The sequence below is a fragment of the Lemur catta genome, chromosome 13, assembly GCF_020740605.2.
Source record: "Lemur catta isolate mLemCat1 chromosome 13, mLemCat1.pri, whole genome shotgun sequence".
Taxonomy (NCBI): domain Eukaryota; kingdom Metazoa; phylum Chordata; class Mammalia; order Primates; family Lemuridae; genus Lemur; species Lemur catta.
In genome coordinates, this window is record NC_059140.1 from 25,614,892 (window position 1) to 25,635,330 (window position 20,439).

Sequence of the window (20,439 nt, forward strand, 5' to 3'; positions counted from 1 at the left end):
AACTAATTAAGTGTCTAATGAGCATTCAATGCAGTTGTATAACACTAAGCTATTGTATACACTCCCTACACTTATAAAATGATCTTAGGATTTGTGGTAAGGGTAGTAAATGAAAAGAATTACTAATTTAAGCATAAATGGATTAGTTTAATCCCATCTGGAGAATCGAACAGTTTAGGGTAGGTTTGTGAACTCTAGTCAAACCAAAGAATTAGGGCACTTGCTTTACTGATGTGCTCAACCTCTGCTTGGTCCACTTGTTGGGTAATGTAGCACTGTTTGCAGTGATGTAAGGGACAAAGTCAAACATTCCAGCTAATGGTGACAGCAGGAACCCAGACAAGGTATTGGAATGAGTATGGAATGTTACAGAGGTTCATGGAGGAGGCCTGACTAGAAAGAAGAGAGTTCATATTGAGGAGCAGACATTTGGGTTAGATAGAAAGGTTAGCTGAAGGGCTTGTATCCCACCTACAGTGGTTATATTGTGTGTAGTAGGAAAAAAGTTCGAACACTGATGAGTATTGTGCAAGAAGAAGCAAACGGATAGAAGCGAGAGAAAGGTAAGCAGGAGATGCCGCCATGGTACAGGTATCAGGTGACTGAGACCTACAACAGGAGGGTGGAAATGGAAAGAAGATGAAGATAAATTCTGAAGAAAGGATTAGCATGGGATTTTTGTGCTTGGTTCAATACACAAGAACAATTACTAAAAACTTATTTTAAGATCATCTCCATTGGGAACATCATATATGTATTAAGACAATACGACTCCTGCTTATATAGCACTTTCACATTACTGCTGGTTTTCACAACAATCCCTGTTGGGCATAAGATGAATGGAACATCAGAGACTTTGGGTTATAGAGAGAAAAAGGCAGTCTTGAGGAGCAGCCATGGTTGGCAGGCAAGGAGAGTAGCCTCTCTCAGGTACCTACTCCACAGCCATGGTCCCTTCTGCCTTCCCTTTCCCCTTCACTATTAAATGGTGCAGGGGTGGATGTGAGACCCCTTCTGGCCAATGTGACTTAAGGAAATTTCTGAGCAACAATTTTTTCCCTGACTAAAGGAGAATAAGGGTCTTTTTGCCTCAGGCTCCTGCCTTCTGAGAGCTAGATGGCCATCTCATGAGCAGGAAACAAGACATTGCTAACACAGACAATGACAGAACACAAGGAAGGAGGGAACCTAAATTCCTAATTTCCTGTTTCATCCCCTAAGCCAGCCCTGGGACTGTCAACCTCTGAACTTCTTGTTAAATAATAAATATCCTGTAGTTTCCACGAGCGTTAGTTGGTTCTTCTGCTGTTTACATGTGAAGGTCACATCAATCTATACACCAAATTCAAGGGAGAATAAGAGACATTGAAGATGAGAGGCAGGGATTAAGTAAGATACAAATGTAAGAAGAGAACAAAAATGAGGTGGCATTATGGAATCCAAGTTAGGAGATTTTCAAACATAAAGCAAATTGCAGTGGACACCAAGAACAGGGAAGGTAGAAAAAAAATGGTACTTGGATAATGATAAAGAAGCTTACTGGAAATTTCAAAAGAAACATTTTAGTAGAGTAATGTTATGGATGCCAGACCATATGAAATTGTATGTAAAATGAGTGGAAAGAATATGAAAATGCCAGGTATAACTGATTACAGTGTGGTAACTATGTGGAGGGGGTACAGGATAAGTGATCAGGAATGCTTTCCAGAAGATGCTTCTAAGACTTCAGAGAAGAATGAGAAACAAGACATAAGAAGAAACTGAAATTCAGTATGATTTTGCTTGGTTGGTTGATTTTAAATCTTTCTTCTCTTATCTGCATTTTTCATGTTTTCTATAGTAAACGTGAGTCCCTTTTTATTATGAGAAAAATGTTTTGAAATGTATGTCATACTTTTAATATAAATACAAAAGATATTTATGTCATGTTTTACAAAGTAAAAAGGTCTTATTATCTTATATAAGCAAAACAAATGGCTGTTAATATATTTCTGAATAAAATAACAACTTTGGGGTATAAAATTTCTTGATAATTTTTTGAAATGCCTTGGGTTTCTAAAAAAAGAAAAAAGATACCAAATTTACTATCCTTTTGCTTAGTCGTACTAATTCATGAATGAGAAAATGGATGAATTTTAGTTTTATCTTAGTATTTTTTAGATCAAAGTAGGACAAATAACTTCAAATAAAATCTTATGAAAACAAGAGAATGGACTTCAAGTGTCTATTCCACATCTCAGTTTGGCACAAATCAAAATCACTTAGTTAACCTGCCTCTTGGAAAACAGGACCCGTAATGAAAAAGCTGTCAGAAATTTAACAACAGTAGCTCTGCCAGGTGCCTGGATAATGGGAAGGTTGCTGAGTTACAGAAAAAGAAAAGGTAAACTTGGGTGAATAGTGACCAGAAATGACCAAAATAATATTTCATCTTCTTCTCGTGCTTTATACCCAACCAAATCCTAATAGTTCATGTAACGTTTTTTGAGCCTTAAGAGTATAGCAAGTGCTAATCTAAGCCAATTAAAGTCATATGTTTAAGGCAGCTGAGAACAAGCTGGGCTGCTAATGCTCTCTTGGGGGAAAACCATGCACCAAGAGACAACAGATTCTTCTTGTCTTGCAGTATTCTTCTTCTAAGACTCCCGAACCAAAACTATTTGCTTTCAGAAGAGAGAGAATCATGTGATCTGCTTAATCAGATTTTTGCCTAAAAATTATGACAGAGTTTGGCCAAGAGAAGTGAAAGAGCTCTAATTATTTAATTATGTTTAGTTTTCATATATGCCAGAAACTTAGACAATGAAAGTGTTTTGTATAATCTTAAGCCCTACTCATATTTAGCTGAAATAGTACCATCAATCTTTAAGAAGATACAACCAGGAACTATGTTAAGGAATTACAATCATTTAAAATACTATTTTCAATTTTTCATATTTATTAATGACCCAGGAGTCTACTCTCCACTGATTGTAAGTGATTTTCATGCCAAGAACTGCATCTTAGGTATTAAATACACTTAAATATTAAGTAACAAAAATATTTACTTTCAAAATTGGTGTCAAGACTACTCTATGCCTTGGAACAACCTTGCCAAATGTGGCACTGGATAAGCGTCATTTTATAACATCATTAGAAAAGTTCATTGTATATCAGGAAGAGTTTCATTGTGACTTGATGGCTTACAATAGTAATAGATGCTTTCAACAATGTTTTTATTTAAAGCTCATGTGTTTTCGCAGTGTTTCCAAATCAGATATGTAAAAGAGTGGGGCAAATGAAAATCCTATTGCAGATGAGTAAACTTGCATTTTTGTAATTCATAAAAGATTGTTTAACCTTGCCTTGTTATAAATTCAGATATTAATGTTATAAGAGATGAGTTTGTAGCTGAGCAGTAAATTTGACATACCTAGATTATTGGAACCTTACATCTTGGCAGTCATTACTCTGATTCTTTTGCTTTTCTGAAAGATGAATGGAGCTTTGCATAGTTTTCAGATCATCTGGCACCATAAACAATAACACTCCTTAAGGCAAGTGGATAACAATACAAGCTTATTTGCTGGGGAATAGTTCTTCAGATGTTGCTAACGTTCGTCAGTGGAGCACATTCACTCTTTATTAAAATGATTTCTCGGATTTTAAAGGCCCCGGGTTAATAACCTGTCATTAATTATTTCAACATTAAATAAGCCATGTGATAGACTTAGATTTGGAAAAAAAACTGATGATGAACCCATAAAATGTATCTGTTATTACCTATTTTACTACATACAGGGCTCTGCTCTTTTAACTGTTTCCTGTGGAAAGCTGAAGAGCTTAGAAGCTACGTGCTCTGAGGGAGCAAAGTTTCCCAACCATTGTATGACTACCTTATGCCCAACTATGTCACATTTTAAAAGATCAATGAAAGCTAAGGAAAAGAGTAATAAATCCTTAGGTTTACATCCTACATAACAAATACCAACTACTACTAATTTTTAGATCTATGGTTAAGAAAATAGTACTGATCTTGATCTGTATTGTAATTGATAAGTCAAAATCTAAAACTTCATTCCACTGAATTTACATAAAACATTTATGGCCGACATCCTACATTCTTTATCAGCCACAAAATAATTAAAAGATATTTAGCTTCATATAAAATATCATTGTTTTTTACTTGAAGAAAATGGTCTTATTTGTCTTCATAGCCTGAACTCACTTCCAAGCAATCATTTCTAACACTTGCTTCTATATTAACTTCGCACATTTTATTACATTTCAGGGGGAAATAATTAAACGTTTGTGAGAGAGTAAATCTGGTATAATTTTTAAGTTACCTGGAGAAAAAAAAAGTCTGAGTTTGTAAGTTGGAAGTTCCATCTACTACTGATCTGTTTCTAGGGGGGTATCTGAAACAAGCAAGCAGAGAAACAGGCAGCAATGTGCCTTTGGTTTTCTCCCCATGTTCGTTTGTAATCATAGCCAATCAATGTTGAGGACATTACTAAGCAATCTGGTGCTGTTTTGCTTTTAATTGGTAAACTATCTTCCAAAAATAACATCTTTGGGCTTCACAACACCCTAGTCATAGAGCCATTAGAGAATGAATGTCTTTACTGTACTGGAGGACCTCTATGAATAATGAATAGGGCTCTATTTTTCCTGGGAAACAAACATGTACAGGCATGTTCGTGGTAATGAACAGTATTGTGAGTGTGCATAGCATAGAAGGACACTAAATCTGCTTTGACTCCTACCTTAATTTAAGTAGATAACTGATTTTAAAACCCCACAGAGGGTTGAACAGCCTTATTTTAAACTTGTAACATGCTGCCTGGCTTATATGTTGCTTTTACAAGTTTAAAATGATGATTTAATACAAAAATTGAAGAGATGAAGGATCACATTACAGTCTCTAAGGATCAAGACAGGCTTACACAAATTTGAGGGGAAAAGAAAAGAACATTTGAACACAGTATTTAAGAAACTAGAATTTCATCTTTATTTTAAACTTGATGAAACATAGTTAAACCTGATTCTCTTGGGCACACATAAAAAGTAGTTTGTGCTCTACAACGTATAACCAAATTTAGATATTTGCACAAGAAATATTTCACAAAATAACTAACGAAAAGTAAGATGTAAGATTTTTAAATGATAATGACCTACTTTACCATTCAACAAAAATACTGGGCATCACAACATTAAATTGAAATATTCATTAGATGTCTTTGGACTTTGTCAAGAAGATTTTTTTCTTTCTATTTTTTTGGGGTAAAACATGCTCATGTTCAAGATGACTTACAAGACTAGTTAACCATCATGTAAAACTATTATGCATTGCAATTGGTAGCAACTCAAATGGAAAATTTTATGTCTGCGTAATGGTCATGCATTTTCACGGGCCACAAACTCAGGCAGAAGGAACGGGAACTTCCTTTATTTTCTTGTAATGGATCTTAATTTCTATTTCAAGTCTCTCTTCTACTCAGTAGGAGAAAATTTAATTTTGCTAACTCCAGGTAAATTTAGTCACATAAGAATTTTCTCAGACAAATCTGCCTTCCCAGAAAGGGTCCTTTTTTCCTAAGGGCATATGGTGAGTCAGGCATTAGTGAAAACAGATCAATGGTTATTGTTATGTTCTAGATTGGCATTCTCTGAGATACAGATGGGTCTTTGTCAGTCTCTGGCTACCTGGTCTACAGCATATTCTAGGCTGTGCTATCTCTCTTTACAGCTAGAACCCTGTACACACACACTGGCATGTGTGAACTTTCAGTAGGGGATGGTTTTCTTTCTCTCAGCCCATCTCTGCCCCTTTGTTAATGGCACTGGAGAGTTGGGTTGCCTCCTGCACCTCTCTGCAGGTCTCTCACCCCACCCCTGCATTTCTTCTGTCTGTTTCACTACTCCCAAGCCATGGTAGGACAAGGAATATCAGACAAGCTACAGACGATGAGTGTCTTCAGATAGGAGAGTCAGAATACACATCTCTACACCCTGGAAGCCCTAATTCTATCATGGTCCAGCCTACAGACAAAATGGAGGAACACTTACAACTACCTGCATCCTCCAGCCTTCCCTCCTCCCCTTCACCCAGCATTTTTATCTAGGATGGAACAAGGAAACAGCTCTGGCTGCCTATGTATTTTGCATTCTCTCCAACCTCTCACTTACGGCCTGTACAACAGAGCTTGCTTCCTTCAGATCTTAGACCTCTTTCAGAATGCTTTTAGCTTTCACAAATCAAAAGCCATGGCTACCAAGTCTGTAGTCTCTGAGTTAAGTTTAAGAGACTTCTTAGAAATATAAAAGATGAGAATTGAGTTTGTTAACTCACCTGACAGCCTGTACACTGACTAAGTGGAAGGAAGTTTTCAGGCCAACAAACACATGCTAAGGAGAAACAGCTAATAGTTAATTTCTGATATTTTAAAATTCTTGTGCGTGTATGATACAAAACAATATGGACAATGGTTTTGAAGGAAATGGTAACTTATATTAATAAAAGTTTAAGCACTTTCCTATAAGTCCTACAAGCAATTATGGAGTACAGTGTGCTATAGCAACTAACAAAAGCTGAGCTCAGGCTTGGAACAGCCCAAAGTCAAGCCTATCAGAGACTCCCAAGATACACTGGTGAGCTAAGTGGAGCCATGTAGGAAAAACATATGGCAAGTGTCCCTACTAGAGGTTAAAATTGTGTTTATCTTGTATTTTTCTGCTCCGGGGAGACATGGTTGCCTTGATCACCCAAGGAGTATAAAGCAATCTGTCACTAAAGGTAATTTCCACAGCAACCTCCAGCTTCTAAGGGCGTGGTAGTGCCCAGGGCCCTACAAAACCTTTTGGAGAACCTTCCTTAAGAAGATCTAGATGAATTCAATTAACTCTTTTAATATTTGAGATTCTAAAATATGAAATGGCAGTCCTGGGGAATAATTTGGCACACATATGTGTTTTGCTGGCCTTTAAATAATTTTAAATAGTGTCACCATTTAAAATTGAGAGATATAACAAAAAAAATTTAAATTTTGTGCTTCTCTTGAAAATTTCAAAGATCTGCCAGAATGGAGCCCACATTTCGCTGGAGCTGAGGTGAATCAGGCAGCCCCTTTTCCTACAGGTCTGCACTCACATTTGGCACCCACAACCTTCCTTCCTGTTTATACCTGCCCACATCACACATTGACTTTTTATGCCCACTTTTTCATCCTCTTACTCTATGCTCCCTGAGGATTCCAGAAAGTTGAGAGAGAGTGGGTGAGATGTATAGTGGATTGAAATTGCAAGCTACTGGGGCAAGGACCCAGGTCCCTTTCTGCACATCTCAGGTGGGAGCAAGAGATGCCTTAAACACCTTTATCTCTGTGTGAGTCAAAGATGGGTTTATCAGTTCCTGCATCTCAGTTTCAGACCACCCTGGCCAGGAGTAACTCTGCCATAAGATTGCCCCAACATGGCCTCCACCACGGCAGCTGTTCCCAGGCCCCTGACTTATATGATCCTAGGCACAGACCGAGGCTGTTGGTGCTCCCAGCAGGAGATGAAAGGGAGTAACTCTCCAGTAAACCACAGTCTAGTCAGCACCCCAGAACGAGCATACAGGTGTGACTCCTTGAGCAACTTGAAGCATCTGGTCAACTCACATCAGAGAGAGGAAGAGAGAGAGAGGGTGTGTGTGTACATGAATATATATACACCTGGACAAGCAAGAGAGGGTGATTGTAAGTTTGGAGAGTACTCCAAATGGGAAAAATGGAGCCTATGCATGTCTAAGTCTAGGCTTAGGACACCTCACCCAGAGAGATATGCTAGTACTGGTCATCTGACAGAATGGAGGAAGACAGAAAATTTTGACTCTGCTTGTCAGAGTCTACAGGCAATACCAATGTGTGGACTTCCATTTGTACACTTGCCTCAGGTTCTGGGCATGTTAAAGCAGGCTTGGCAGTCTTCCTTAGTCCCTCATTTCAACTCCACAATTTGTTACTACTTTGATTTCTCTGAATAGACTGTTCCTTCAGCTATTCATTCCCCAAATCATTGTGCTTGAAACTTGTAAATACAGGCAGCATCTCTGCCATTATGAGCCTCCAGCCTAGAGCTCTATTACATTTAGAGTCATTTAGAATTTAAATCTATTTATAAAATAAATTAAATAAGAAGTAAATGGCAATATAGTAGAAGGTCTCAAGAAGGGCAAAAAAGTACAAGACTGTGGCTTTAAAAATTTTAATCTCAGCCATACATAAAAATCTAGGTTTTACCATTATTTCTTTAAAGAGTACCACTTCAATCCAATTACTCTATATAATATATTTTTAATGTAAATATGGGCCACATTATGATTAACATCTTATGAATTTATAATTGGCTTCTTTATATAACTTTCCTAAAAGCCATCAAAGCAGAGGTCTGGCTACACTTACAGTTGTGATTTTGGTACACTTTAATTGAAAGACCACTGACTCAGAAAACCCAGAGAACAAGATGGGAATTTTTTTGTGTGTGAGATTTGATTATTCCAGCCCCTAGAAAAAGGTCTTACCTGTAATTGGAACTCAATTAGGATTTGAGAAACTAATCAACTCAAGAATACATAAAAAAATCGTTTTAATAGATTTAAGTTGCCCTCCTTAACACTCGCCATCTGTGTCTATGCCCCTAAACCTTACAAAGAATAATATAATTTTGAACCTATTAAATATTTTCCTACATGTGTTGGAGAAAATTTTAATTTCTCCATAATCTAATTTAGTATTTTACCTGGCCACAAATAACATAATAAACATTCATCTCTTCAATCTTACCTTGCAAAGCAATCTAAAATTATCAGTTTTCTATACTTTGAAATATGTTATTAATTTGATTCAAAACTAATGATTTGATCAAAACCTTTCAAGAAAATGAAATTTAATTTAGAATAAGAAAACTTAGTAAGTGGTTCCATGGTGTAATGATTAGCACTCTGGACTCTGAATCCAGAATAAGAAAACTTACCTTAGATTTTCAGAAGAGTGCTATGGGTCAGCAGGGAAGATTCAATTTTGCAAATGAATTAAATGTGTGCTATTAGAATTCATTTCCAAGAAACACATTAAGTTTGTTGGTAAATGGTAAGGATCACACGTACATGATGCTAGTAGCAGTGCTTTCATATATGTGGAGACTATTAATTATTTTTTTAAATTTACTTTTTTAAATTGACATAAAATTGTATGTACTGTGTAAAACATGATGTTTTGAAATATATATACATTGTGGAATGGTTAAATCTACCTAATTAACATATTCATTAATTCACAGTTATACCTTTTGTGGTCAGAACACTCATGATCCACTCTCTTAGCATTTTTCAAGAATGAAATACAATAATATATAGTCATTAACTATAATCATTGTGCTGTATAATCGATCTCTTAAACATATTCCTTCTATATAACTGTAGTTTTGTATCCTGTGACCAACATTCTCCACTACACACCTCCTCAATCACCCTAGCCTCTAGTAATCACCATTCTACACTCTATTTCTGTTAGATAATCTTTTTCAGATTCCACATGAGTGACATCATGTGATATTTGTGTTTCTGTGCCTGGCTTAGTTCACTTAACATAATGTCTTCCAGATTTATCCATGTTGTAACAAATGGCAAGATTTACTCCTTTTTATGGCTGAATAGTATTCCATTGTGTACCTATACCACACTTTCTTAATCCATTCATTTGTTGATAGACAGTTACATTGATGTTGAATCTTAGCTATTGTGAATAGTGCTACAATAAAAATGAGAGTGCAGATATCTCTTCGACATACTGATTTCACTTACTTTAGATATATAGCCAGCAGTGGGATTGGTGGATTTTATGGTAGTTCTATGTTTAATTTTTTGAGAAACTTCCATTCTCTTTTCTATATTGGTTGTACTAATTTACATTCCCACCAACAGTGTGCTAGGGTTCTCTTTTTTCCATATCCTCACCAACACTTGTTAACTTTTATCTTTTTGATAATAGCTATTCTAACTAGAGTAAGGTAATATCTCATTATGGTTTTGCTTTGCATTTCTCTGATGATTAGTGATATTAAGCATTTTTTCATATACTTCTTGGCCACTTGTATATCTTACTTTGAGAAATGGCTATTCAGATCTTTTGTACATTTTAAAAATGAGTTATTTATTTTCTTGCTATTGAGTTGTTTGAGTTTCTTACACATTTTGTTTGTCAACCCATTACCAGATGTATGGCTTGCAAATATTTTCTACCATTCTGTAGGTTGTCTCTTCACTCTGTTGATCGTTTCCTTTGTTGTATGGAAGTTTTTAGTTTGATATAATCCCATTTGCCTATTTTTATTTTTGTTGCTTATGGTTTTGAGGTTATTTTCAGAAAATCACCCCCAGACCAATGGCATGAAGGTTTTCAACCAAATTTTCTTTTAGTGGATTGACAATTTCAGGTCTTACATTTAAATCTTTAATCCATTTTGATTTGAGCTTTCTATATGCTATGAGATAAAGGTCTGATTTCCTTCTTCTGCATGTGGATATCCAGTTTCCCCAACATCATTTATTGAAAAGACCATCCTTTCCCCATGTGTGTTCTTGGTACCTTTGTCAAAAATCACTTGGTTGTAAATGTGTGGATTTATTTCTGGGCTCTTTATTCTGTTCCATTAATCTATATGTCTGTTTTTATGCCAGTATCATGCTGTTTTGATTACTCTAGCTTTAGAGTATCTTTTGAAGTTAGGCAGTCTGGTGCCTCCAACTCCCCCCCTCCTCAAGATTGCTTTGGTCATTTGGGGTCTTTTGTGGTTCCATTCAAATGTTAAGATTGCTTTTTCTATTTCTGCGAAGAATGTCATTACTGTTTTGACAGGGATTGCATTGAGTCTGTAGATTGATTTGAGTAGTATAGACATTTTAACAATACTAATTCTTCCAATTCATGAACATAAGGTACTTTTCCAATTCTTTGGGTCTTCTTCAATTTCTTTCATCAATATTTTAAAGTATTTAGTATAGAGATCTTTTACCTCCTTGGTTGAATTTATTTATAAATTTTTTGTTGTTGTAGTTGCTATGGTAAATGGGATTGTTTTCTTGATTTCTTTCTCAGAGAGTTTACTGGGTTTTATTTTCATAACTCACAGCTTATATCTCATAACTTTATTGAATTTGTTTTTTAGTTCTAACATTATTTTGGTGGAGTCGTTAGGGTTTTCTATATATAAGATCATGTCATCTACAAACAGGGACAATTTAACTTCTTCCTTTCCAGCTTAGATGCCTTTTATTTCTTTCTCTCACTTAATTGCTCTGGCTAGGACTTCCAGTACTACGTTGAATAGAAGTGGTGAGAGTGGGCAGCCTTGTCTTGTTCCACATATTAGAGCAAAAGCTTTCAACTTTTCCTAGTTCAGTGTGATGATAGTTGCGAATATGTCATTATACGGCTTTCATTGTATTGAAGTACATTTTTTGTACACTAGTGAATGGAGACTATTGAGTTTTATAATTTCTCACATTAGAAAAGGAAAAGGGAGTTATAAATGAAGCATCAGTTTTCATTTCAAATCCTGCTAAACTAGTAGCTCTGTGTCCTGTGTAAATTAATTTCTTTGAACACAGGCTCATCCCAGGATTTGATAATATAAAAATGTTAATTGGCACATTTTTGGTATACAATGAGTACTTTATACTTTCATAAACAATAAATAGTATTATGTTGTGTCATGTAAAAACTGATAAATGCCATCACACTTTACGATTAGAATATACTACAACTTTTTTTCATGCTACAACTTTTTAAGACCTTTTTTGAAGTATAACACATACAAAAAGTGCACATAAGTGTACAGCTCAATTAATTTTCTTAAACAAAATATACTCATGTTCATTTGATAGAAGCTGGGCTTGATATTGTAATGGGTAAAGTTGGTTCAAAGCATGCTTTTATTACTTAATTTTGTGTTTTTGACCTCAATTCTTAAATACAGACATATCTCATTCATTTTAACTGCTCTGTGGTATTCTATCAAATATTTTATTTATCTACTTCCCCAATTATAGACTTAAACAGTGCTTCTAAGTGTATTTTCTCGCAAGTGGAAAAAAAATCATTTTTGTGTTCTTTGTTTCTAAGTGTGAGCACCTTTCTAAACATTACCAATGACCTTTTCATTACTGGCATCTATCTCACTTGAATTCTTTATTTGCAATAAAAGAGATGAATCCCTTCCAATTTTAAGATACTATGTTAGAGAATGTGGTCTCTAAATTTTTTCATCCTCAGAACAAAACAGAGCTTCTATTTACTTAACATTAGGGTAAGTATTTCTAAGAGCTCACCTTAATATTTGATTATTGTGGTAGTCAGAATAATGCCTCCCCAAAGTGTCCAAATCTTAATCCCCAGAACCTGTAAATATGTTGTCTTACATGGCAAAAGGAGCTTTGCAGATGTGATTAGGTTAAAGCTCTGGAGATGGGAAGATTACCCTGGATTATCTAGGTGAGCTCAATATAATCACAAGGTCTGGGTAGGAGGCGGGCAGGAGAGACAGAATCAGAGAATCAGAGGTCAAAAAGTGATGTGATTGCTGGAAGGGCACCACCAATTAAGGAATGCAAGTGCTTTCCAGAAGCTGGACCACCCAAAGGCTATTCTCCCTTAGAGCCTCCAGAAGGAATGCAGTCTGACCAATACCTTAATCTTAGCCCCATGTGACTCATTTGCATTTTCTGGTCTTTAGAACCATAAGCAAACTTTAAATAAAACCGTAAAGAATTTTTTTGTTGTTTTCAGCCACTGATTTTGTGGGACTTTGTTATAGCAGCAATGGGAAACTGATACTACAATTTACTGAATTCCACAAAATAACAGCATTAAATGTTGCTTTCAAAATGCAAAGATTGAAAGCCCTATAATTGTCTATGTGTTGAGTGAATGTTCTAATTATGCCTCTTCCAACATGTTGCATACATTAAAAGCCTTAATAAACAGACTGAATCAAGACAATAACAAAAGGAACCAAAATGGGAACAAAGTTTATAGACACTAACATTTCTTCCTAAGAATTAGCTCTATATTTATCTAGCAGTAGATAGTTTTGTTCACTTGCTCTCTTCTGTGAAGCCTATGGCTCTGATAAATGATCTTTCATCAAAGGGTCAAAAATATAATAGAACCAGTGAGGATAAAAGGTACTTTGTTAATCCTCATATTAACTTGTTCTCTACAACTCAATTCATGAATATATAACATTTTTGAAAGTGCAATATCCACAAAGTTGTCTTATCACAAAAAGTTTTTAAAACAATATCCTGTAACATTAGCTAATGAGGGAAAGTTTATGAAATCTCATTTCCTTAAACTGAGGGGAATTATAAGCACTTTCCAAATCAGAAATTACCAAGCATTACTATAACAGACTGGTTTTATGATGACATGAAATACTGGGTGATCATTTATCTGGGATGTTCCCCTCGGCTATGAAGATACACATTTTAGGTGCCCGGCAAGTATAGGATTCTTTGAGTCTGCAGCAGCAAACAGGGTCCACCCCAGGGCTCCTTGCAATACCATTGCAGCCTTCATCAGGGGTCCCCTCAGAGATTCTCTAGGCTGTATCTGCTCATAGGGTGGTTCTTCCCCTTGAAAAATCTCATTTTGATAGGGCTAGTCTTGTCTCTATTTATCTGATTTATCACCACCCAACCCAAAGTCATTATCTTTGTCTCTTAGTCCACATAATCCACATACATGCACATGGTCTTGGACTTCAGGATGCATTATATCAAGAAAGACATGGTGATCCTCCCTTCAAATGAATTTTCCACCCCTTCCTTACTCTACCAGTGTTTGTTGCAGGCAAACACAAAGACATTGCTACCAATCAGGACATTCTTATCCTTCCACTGGATAAACTAATCAGCAGTTCATTACTTCCCAAACACATATATCAAGCACATCACATTCCTAAGTATGAGGATGCAAACATGAATAATAAAGACATGCTTCTTGCTCTCTAAGAACTTGTGGTCTCAGTCTCATATAGAGGGAGGAATGACAGATAACATTTATTGAGTAACTTGAATTTTCCTCCCATTTTATATACTCTTCTATCCAAATAAAAACCCTATAAAATAAACACTATAAATTACAACTGAAATTGCTCTTACCATTATACCATGTTGCAAGAATGACAATTCGTATTCAATATCAAGAATTGCATCCTGGCTCTACAAAACTTTTTACCTTTTGTCCATGTTATCTTATGAGTATTTTAACTATTTTCCTGTTTAGAATCAGAGTAGATGTCTAAGGATCCTGGAAGATTGATCTTTGCTGGGCTAAATTTATATGTTCATGCTCATAAATAACTAACACAAATATATTTATACATGTATAATGTATAAAGTGCTTTTGAATTCTTGCGCTTATTTAGTTTTCATGGTAAATACATTCTGTAGGCCAGAGAACTGTGCCTTTTGAACTAATTACACAAAATCTAGAGAGTGTAAAACTATATTAATTTTTCAATATCTCTGTTAGAAATATTGGAAAAGAAATAGTCTTCATTAAATTGGTGGAACTATCAATGGTAAAAAACATGTGTGATTGAAACACATTGAACCTGTTATTATAGTCATTACATATTAACTTATATTTTTCATTATTGTTTTTTGGGCTCCCATTTATTTTTCCCAGAGGTGTAGCAACATCAGTAAAATAGTGAACTCTATCATAGTGGCAATGAATATTATTTGAAATAAAATTTTCATAATTAAATAATTGTTTCCTGCTAGACCATGAATCAGGGCTGGCAAATAGTTTTTCTTTTATGTGTTAATTCCAACTGATTTGAGGATAACTTTGAGGTTATTTCCAGCCTTAGAGAAAAAAAGATGCATTGCAAGATTCATAATGTCTGTCATGGCAAAGGGTTAGGTGAGTGGTGGAATTCATGCCACATATTTGCCCTCCCTGCTCTAGACTGCCAGTTAAATAATGCTATAGATGTTTTCTTCCAATGTAAAATCAGTTTATTAAGACAGGACAAAATGATTAGCACATCTCACTACCAATTGCAAAAATGGAAACTCATTTTCTTATCATAAAGAGCACTAGAAAGAACCTTTGGGATGGGAGATTTCAATGATAAAAATTATTTTAATGAAATGTCCTCTATATTTTAAAGCCATTTCCTAAATTGATGATTGAAGATCTGAGAAATGAAAGAACAGCTATAACTCTACATTTTCAGCATGGTCTCATTGTCTTTTTTTTTATCGGACTTTGCTAAAAGCAGGGAGGAGAAAGCCGTTCATATTTTAAGAATCGGCAGTATCATAAACCATTTCTCCTGACTTAACATCTTTATAATAAAAATTCTACTATAATAAATTCATTGCTAGGTTGTGTTTTTATTACTACAATCTCCCCCATGAGTTCTCAGTTAAAAATATTCTGAGGGAGGCAGAAAAATGTCATTTGTGTCAGAACATAATTCTCTGCCTGCTGAAAAAAAAGGCATATAGTTTGTGATAGTTGCCTATTATTTTTTTAAAGATTGATATATGAGCTTACACATTTATAGCAACTTAAAAAATAGATGAGAGCACGTTATACTATCAAGTTATTGTTAAAGAAGTAACCATCGTGAATTAAAGTGAAGTAACCATAGTGAAGCATCTACTATCCACCCCAAATATCTATAAGGAAAAAACAATTCCTTGAATTTCTAAACAAAGAGGATGAAAATAAATAATGGTACTAAATTCACAATTTTGGTATCTATTCATGAAAAATGATTGTTTTTCTTTTTTATTATGAAATAAAAATGTATTGATTAAATTCTGGAGTCTATTAATTTGTATTATGCTACTTCTAAAATTTGGATATGCGTATTCTGAGTTAACAACAAAACATTCGCTTTGTGGCTATGCTAATTGTGTGTGAACTACCCCAAGCTATAATGAAGCCCCTTTGGAAGTTATCTAATGACAGCTTCCCATACATGCATTTACTATACTGATACCCAAATTTGAATCACTAAATTCTAATCTACCTGTCTATCTGTTATGGGCCAAGGCAATACTACAAGATGAAGAAAAGTATCTCAACTCTGGGCTTAAGCAGGCAAATCACCAAGGGTAAAAAAGACTTACTCTCCTCATTCTAAAGATTCTTAGATCTGATTCCCTTTCTAGAATTACTCTTGTGTTGATATTTCTTCTCCATGCCCACCAACACTGCCGTTTTCCACCCATATATAATATCCTTTTTTATATACGAGGTCAACATTTTCCACCCATATATGTAATCCCCTGGATTCCAATAGTTCTTGACTCTATTTTACTCTCCATAGCACCAACAGAGTCATCTTTGAGTAGGGGAACCAAATGTAAGGTTATTCACTGCTTTAAAAAGTGGCACCGATGCTGCTTCAAAGTCTAACTTCAAGACAACTCTCCAGTGTCATTTTCCTTGACTAAATCTCACACTCCAACTATCCTGAACTTTCAATATCACTTGAATGCTTTGAACTGTTTTGTGACACTCTGTCTTGCTCAACTCTACCTTTCTGTTGTCTTTTTCCGCTTGGTGTTTTAATGTTTTCTCATATCCTCTGCTACCTTCTTTCCCCGGGTCAATATTTTGCTTCCTCTTTTGGGCTCTGTTAGGAAAAACTGAACATTTTTAAAATGGGCAAAATAAAATTATTGCATAGCCTTCACTAGAATGCTGGCATTCTCTAGCTTGTTCTATGGAGATAGCTCATTCTATGGCAACTGTGTCTTTGACTAGATTATTTTATAACTCTGCAAATTATAGACAGCTTATAGTAATGCAAATGATTATTGTCCATAGAAATACAAATAAACTTTGTTCGGTAGAGATAAAATTGATTTCTGCCTTGGAGAAAAGATGATTTCAAACATTACATTTTACTGTCCTATAGGGTATTAAACCATTTTGAGTCTATTAGCAAACTCAGCTCTCTAAAAGTGCTTCTCATCAGTGGACACAAACTTTTTAATTGATTTGAACACACAAATAGACAAAAAATAAATGCAAGTAGAAAAGACCAAATTCTCTGTCATTCATTGCATAGTCATTAGAAAATTCATTTCTCTATTAGAAAATTTTTTCAGCATTATTGATGATATGTAGAATACATATCATATATCCTCTATATCTCTCTCTATTCATACATATAAAATTTGGATTCTACTTTGAACCAGTTTTAAAATCTTATTGGTTCCTTTATTAATAAATAAGCTAAATAAAATACTTTGCATAAGAATCATGGATTCATAGTTTTGAAAATTATATTTTATCAGTTTTCAAGGCCCACAGAGGTACACAATGGATTCACCTGAAGGAGCCAGGTTGTTGGAGAAGTGCACCTTATGGGCTCTTTATGCCCAGGTATGTGTTTTCTTGACTCTCAGAGTAAGTTCCAAGTGCCAACAAAATTTAAAGTTCGCTAACTCTGTTTCTCTATTTTTCCCCTTTCTAGTAATTGTGTGTATGGTTTGTGTAATAGAATAATTTATTCCACCTTGGTGACAGCAATGATTAGAAGACTGATTTTATGGTGTGACTTTCTGATGATCTTCATCAGATGGATAATAGGAATGAGAATTGTGGGAATTTTGTGGGTAAGTCTTTTCTGTTTGTATTTATCTCTTGCTTAGTTGTATGTTCAAATCAACTAAGAATTTTTTGTCCACTGATTATGAGAACAGTTCTGAGAGATCTGATCAGAGAGTTTTTGCGTTTCTGTGTTTACTTTTGACCTTTGCCTGAGATTGTAAAACTGAAGCTTTATGTCCTTCATGTGTCAGTGTATCTAAGGGTCTGTGTGCCTATAATTGAGAAAGGCCTTGATCTCTCAGGATGTGATTATGGAAAGTTTCCCTACTTCTGGGGAGTTTCACTAAATTAGATTTTATTCTCTCTTAAACTAAAAGACCTCTGTTTTGATTTGTTGTCTAGCTGACTCTGTAAGCTTATAGAATAGGAAGGGTCTATGTCTTTGATTACCCTTGGCAAGGCTATTTTACAACTCTGTAAATAGTAGCAAACTCAAAGTAATGCAAATTATTCTTGTCTACTGAAAGGTAAATGGGTTTTCCGAGTAGAGATAAAATTGATATCTACCCAAAAGAAAAATTTATTCCAAAGATTTTATTTTATAACCCCAGTTAGCTTTACATCTGTAACCAAAAGTATTCCAACATTCTTGAACTTGTCTGCATTTCAATATCTGCACTTACATCCACCTATTCTTTACACCAGCGTTGACATCTTACAGGAACTCATTAATTAATCAGCTAAATAAAAAATTTGATGTATCTTCATTTTATATTTGAATAAGTCGTATTTTAATTTTTAAAAAATACATTACCAGCTCCCTCTGAGCTTTGTTCAGAATTCTGCATCACAAACCAATTTCTCCATTCCTCCCCACCAGACTATGAGTGTCTTAATAACAGAATTTTTATATACATATATATGAAACAAAATATCTGTTTTGTAGCTGATAGAAGGTATTAAATATATTTTTTATTATCAGACAAAAATATAGGACCTGCTAAGAAATTAGGTAAAGAAAAATATGTAAAGATATTGAGAGGATGACTAAATTTTTTGATTGTCTACTGGCTTTTATTAATGGGTTGACAAGTAGTCATTCCTATTCATTGACTTTATCAATCAGAATTTATGCAAAAATGATCAGTTGAAGTGTTAAACACCGGAAAACACTTCAACTATTGTCCTACCAACAAATTTTATTATGGAGGGTTGGAAAGGGTGACTTTTTAAAATCTACGTAAACATAATTCTCTAAGTGCAATATCATTTTCTCACTCTTAATGTATAACTTAATTTGATCAATTTTAATCATGTTTTTTTTTAAATTTGAAAAATTATATAACTGAAATTGCAAGTTTGCTTTATACCTTTGTTTCCTTAATTTATTTGAATTTATATTTTGATTTTTAACCCTCTAAAGTCATTCTGTTAATAAATTTCACTGATTTAATCCCTAAAAACATGTAGAAATCTAAGTTTTGTTTTGTCTTTCTCTGTCTAATTTTCACTTAGCATAATGCCCTCCAGGTTCATCTATAATGAATTTTTTTATTTCAGAATATTAAGGGGGTACAAATATTTTTGTTGCCTGGATACCTTTCATAATGCTTAAGTCAGGGCTTTTAGTGTGCCCATTACCTGAATAGTATTCATAGACCTGAGAAAGCTACATATCTGTTAAAATTTTATTTCTATATACTTTTTATTTCTCTTGAACTTTACTTTTTTCTACAGTTATATATAATCTTATAAAAGTCATTAAATGCAATTTCAAATTTTTATTTTTATACTCTTGCTATTGAGTGGCTCCCTAGTGTTATTTTCATATGCAATATACAAACAAGGTGCTTTCTAAGAGAAAGGTAAATGAATTTAAAAATTATTTTGTCTATTAAAATCCCTTCAAAAATTGTAGAAGACATAAACAAAACTGGAAAAAATCACAGGTACAATTCTCCACTCTGCCATATCTAACTCATAAGATTAATTATTTTCTATAAATTCCCACAGATGCTGAAGTATTTTATATATTAAACATTTAATTTGAACATTCTATTTAAAGAACCTCACTTGTTTTTCATTTGGAATGATTCCTTAAAAAGTCCCAGAGTATTTTCTGTAGTTGTTACATTTGTTTTATGCTACATACCTTGCTAATTGTTCAAAATTGAATGTTTTCTATGAGTTTTCCAGCATTAGGGACAAAAATTTCCAAGGTAACAAAGTTCTTCAGTTTAGATAAAGAAGATAGAAAAAACTGATTATCTACATAAAGACCCATTTATTACTAGTGTTAAAAATCCATTATAAAATAACATTAAATTTAAATCACAATGATAAAGTTTTATCTAAGAACATCTAAGCAAATCAATATTTTAAATGGCTACATATAATTCAGTTCTGGCAATTATAAGCCTGATAATTTAACTTTCTAAATATTTATAGATACTAAGAAGAAAGTCATTACAGCTGCAGATTTCTTGGGGAAAAAGTTCAGATATCTTAAAAGTACAAAGGAAAGTTAGACAAGTCATTTATTATATCAAAAATTTTAAAACCAACTTGTTTGCATACTGCCAAGGCTTGAATGTGCCCCCAAATTTCATATATTGCAAATTTAATCCCCAAATTTGTAAATTGAGACATTTGGAGGTGGGGCCTCTGTGAGGTAATTAAGATTGGATAAGGGTTATCAGGACTGGCCTCCATGATGGGGCTGGTGGCTTTATAGGAAGAGGAAGAGAGACCTGACAGGGCATGCTCTTGCCCTCTCACCATGTGATGCCCTTTGCCACATTATATGGCAGTAAGAAGGCCCTCGCCAGATGCAGCC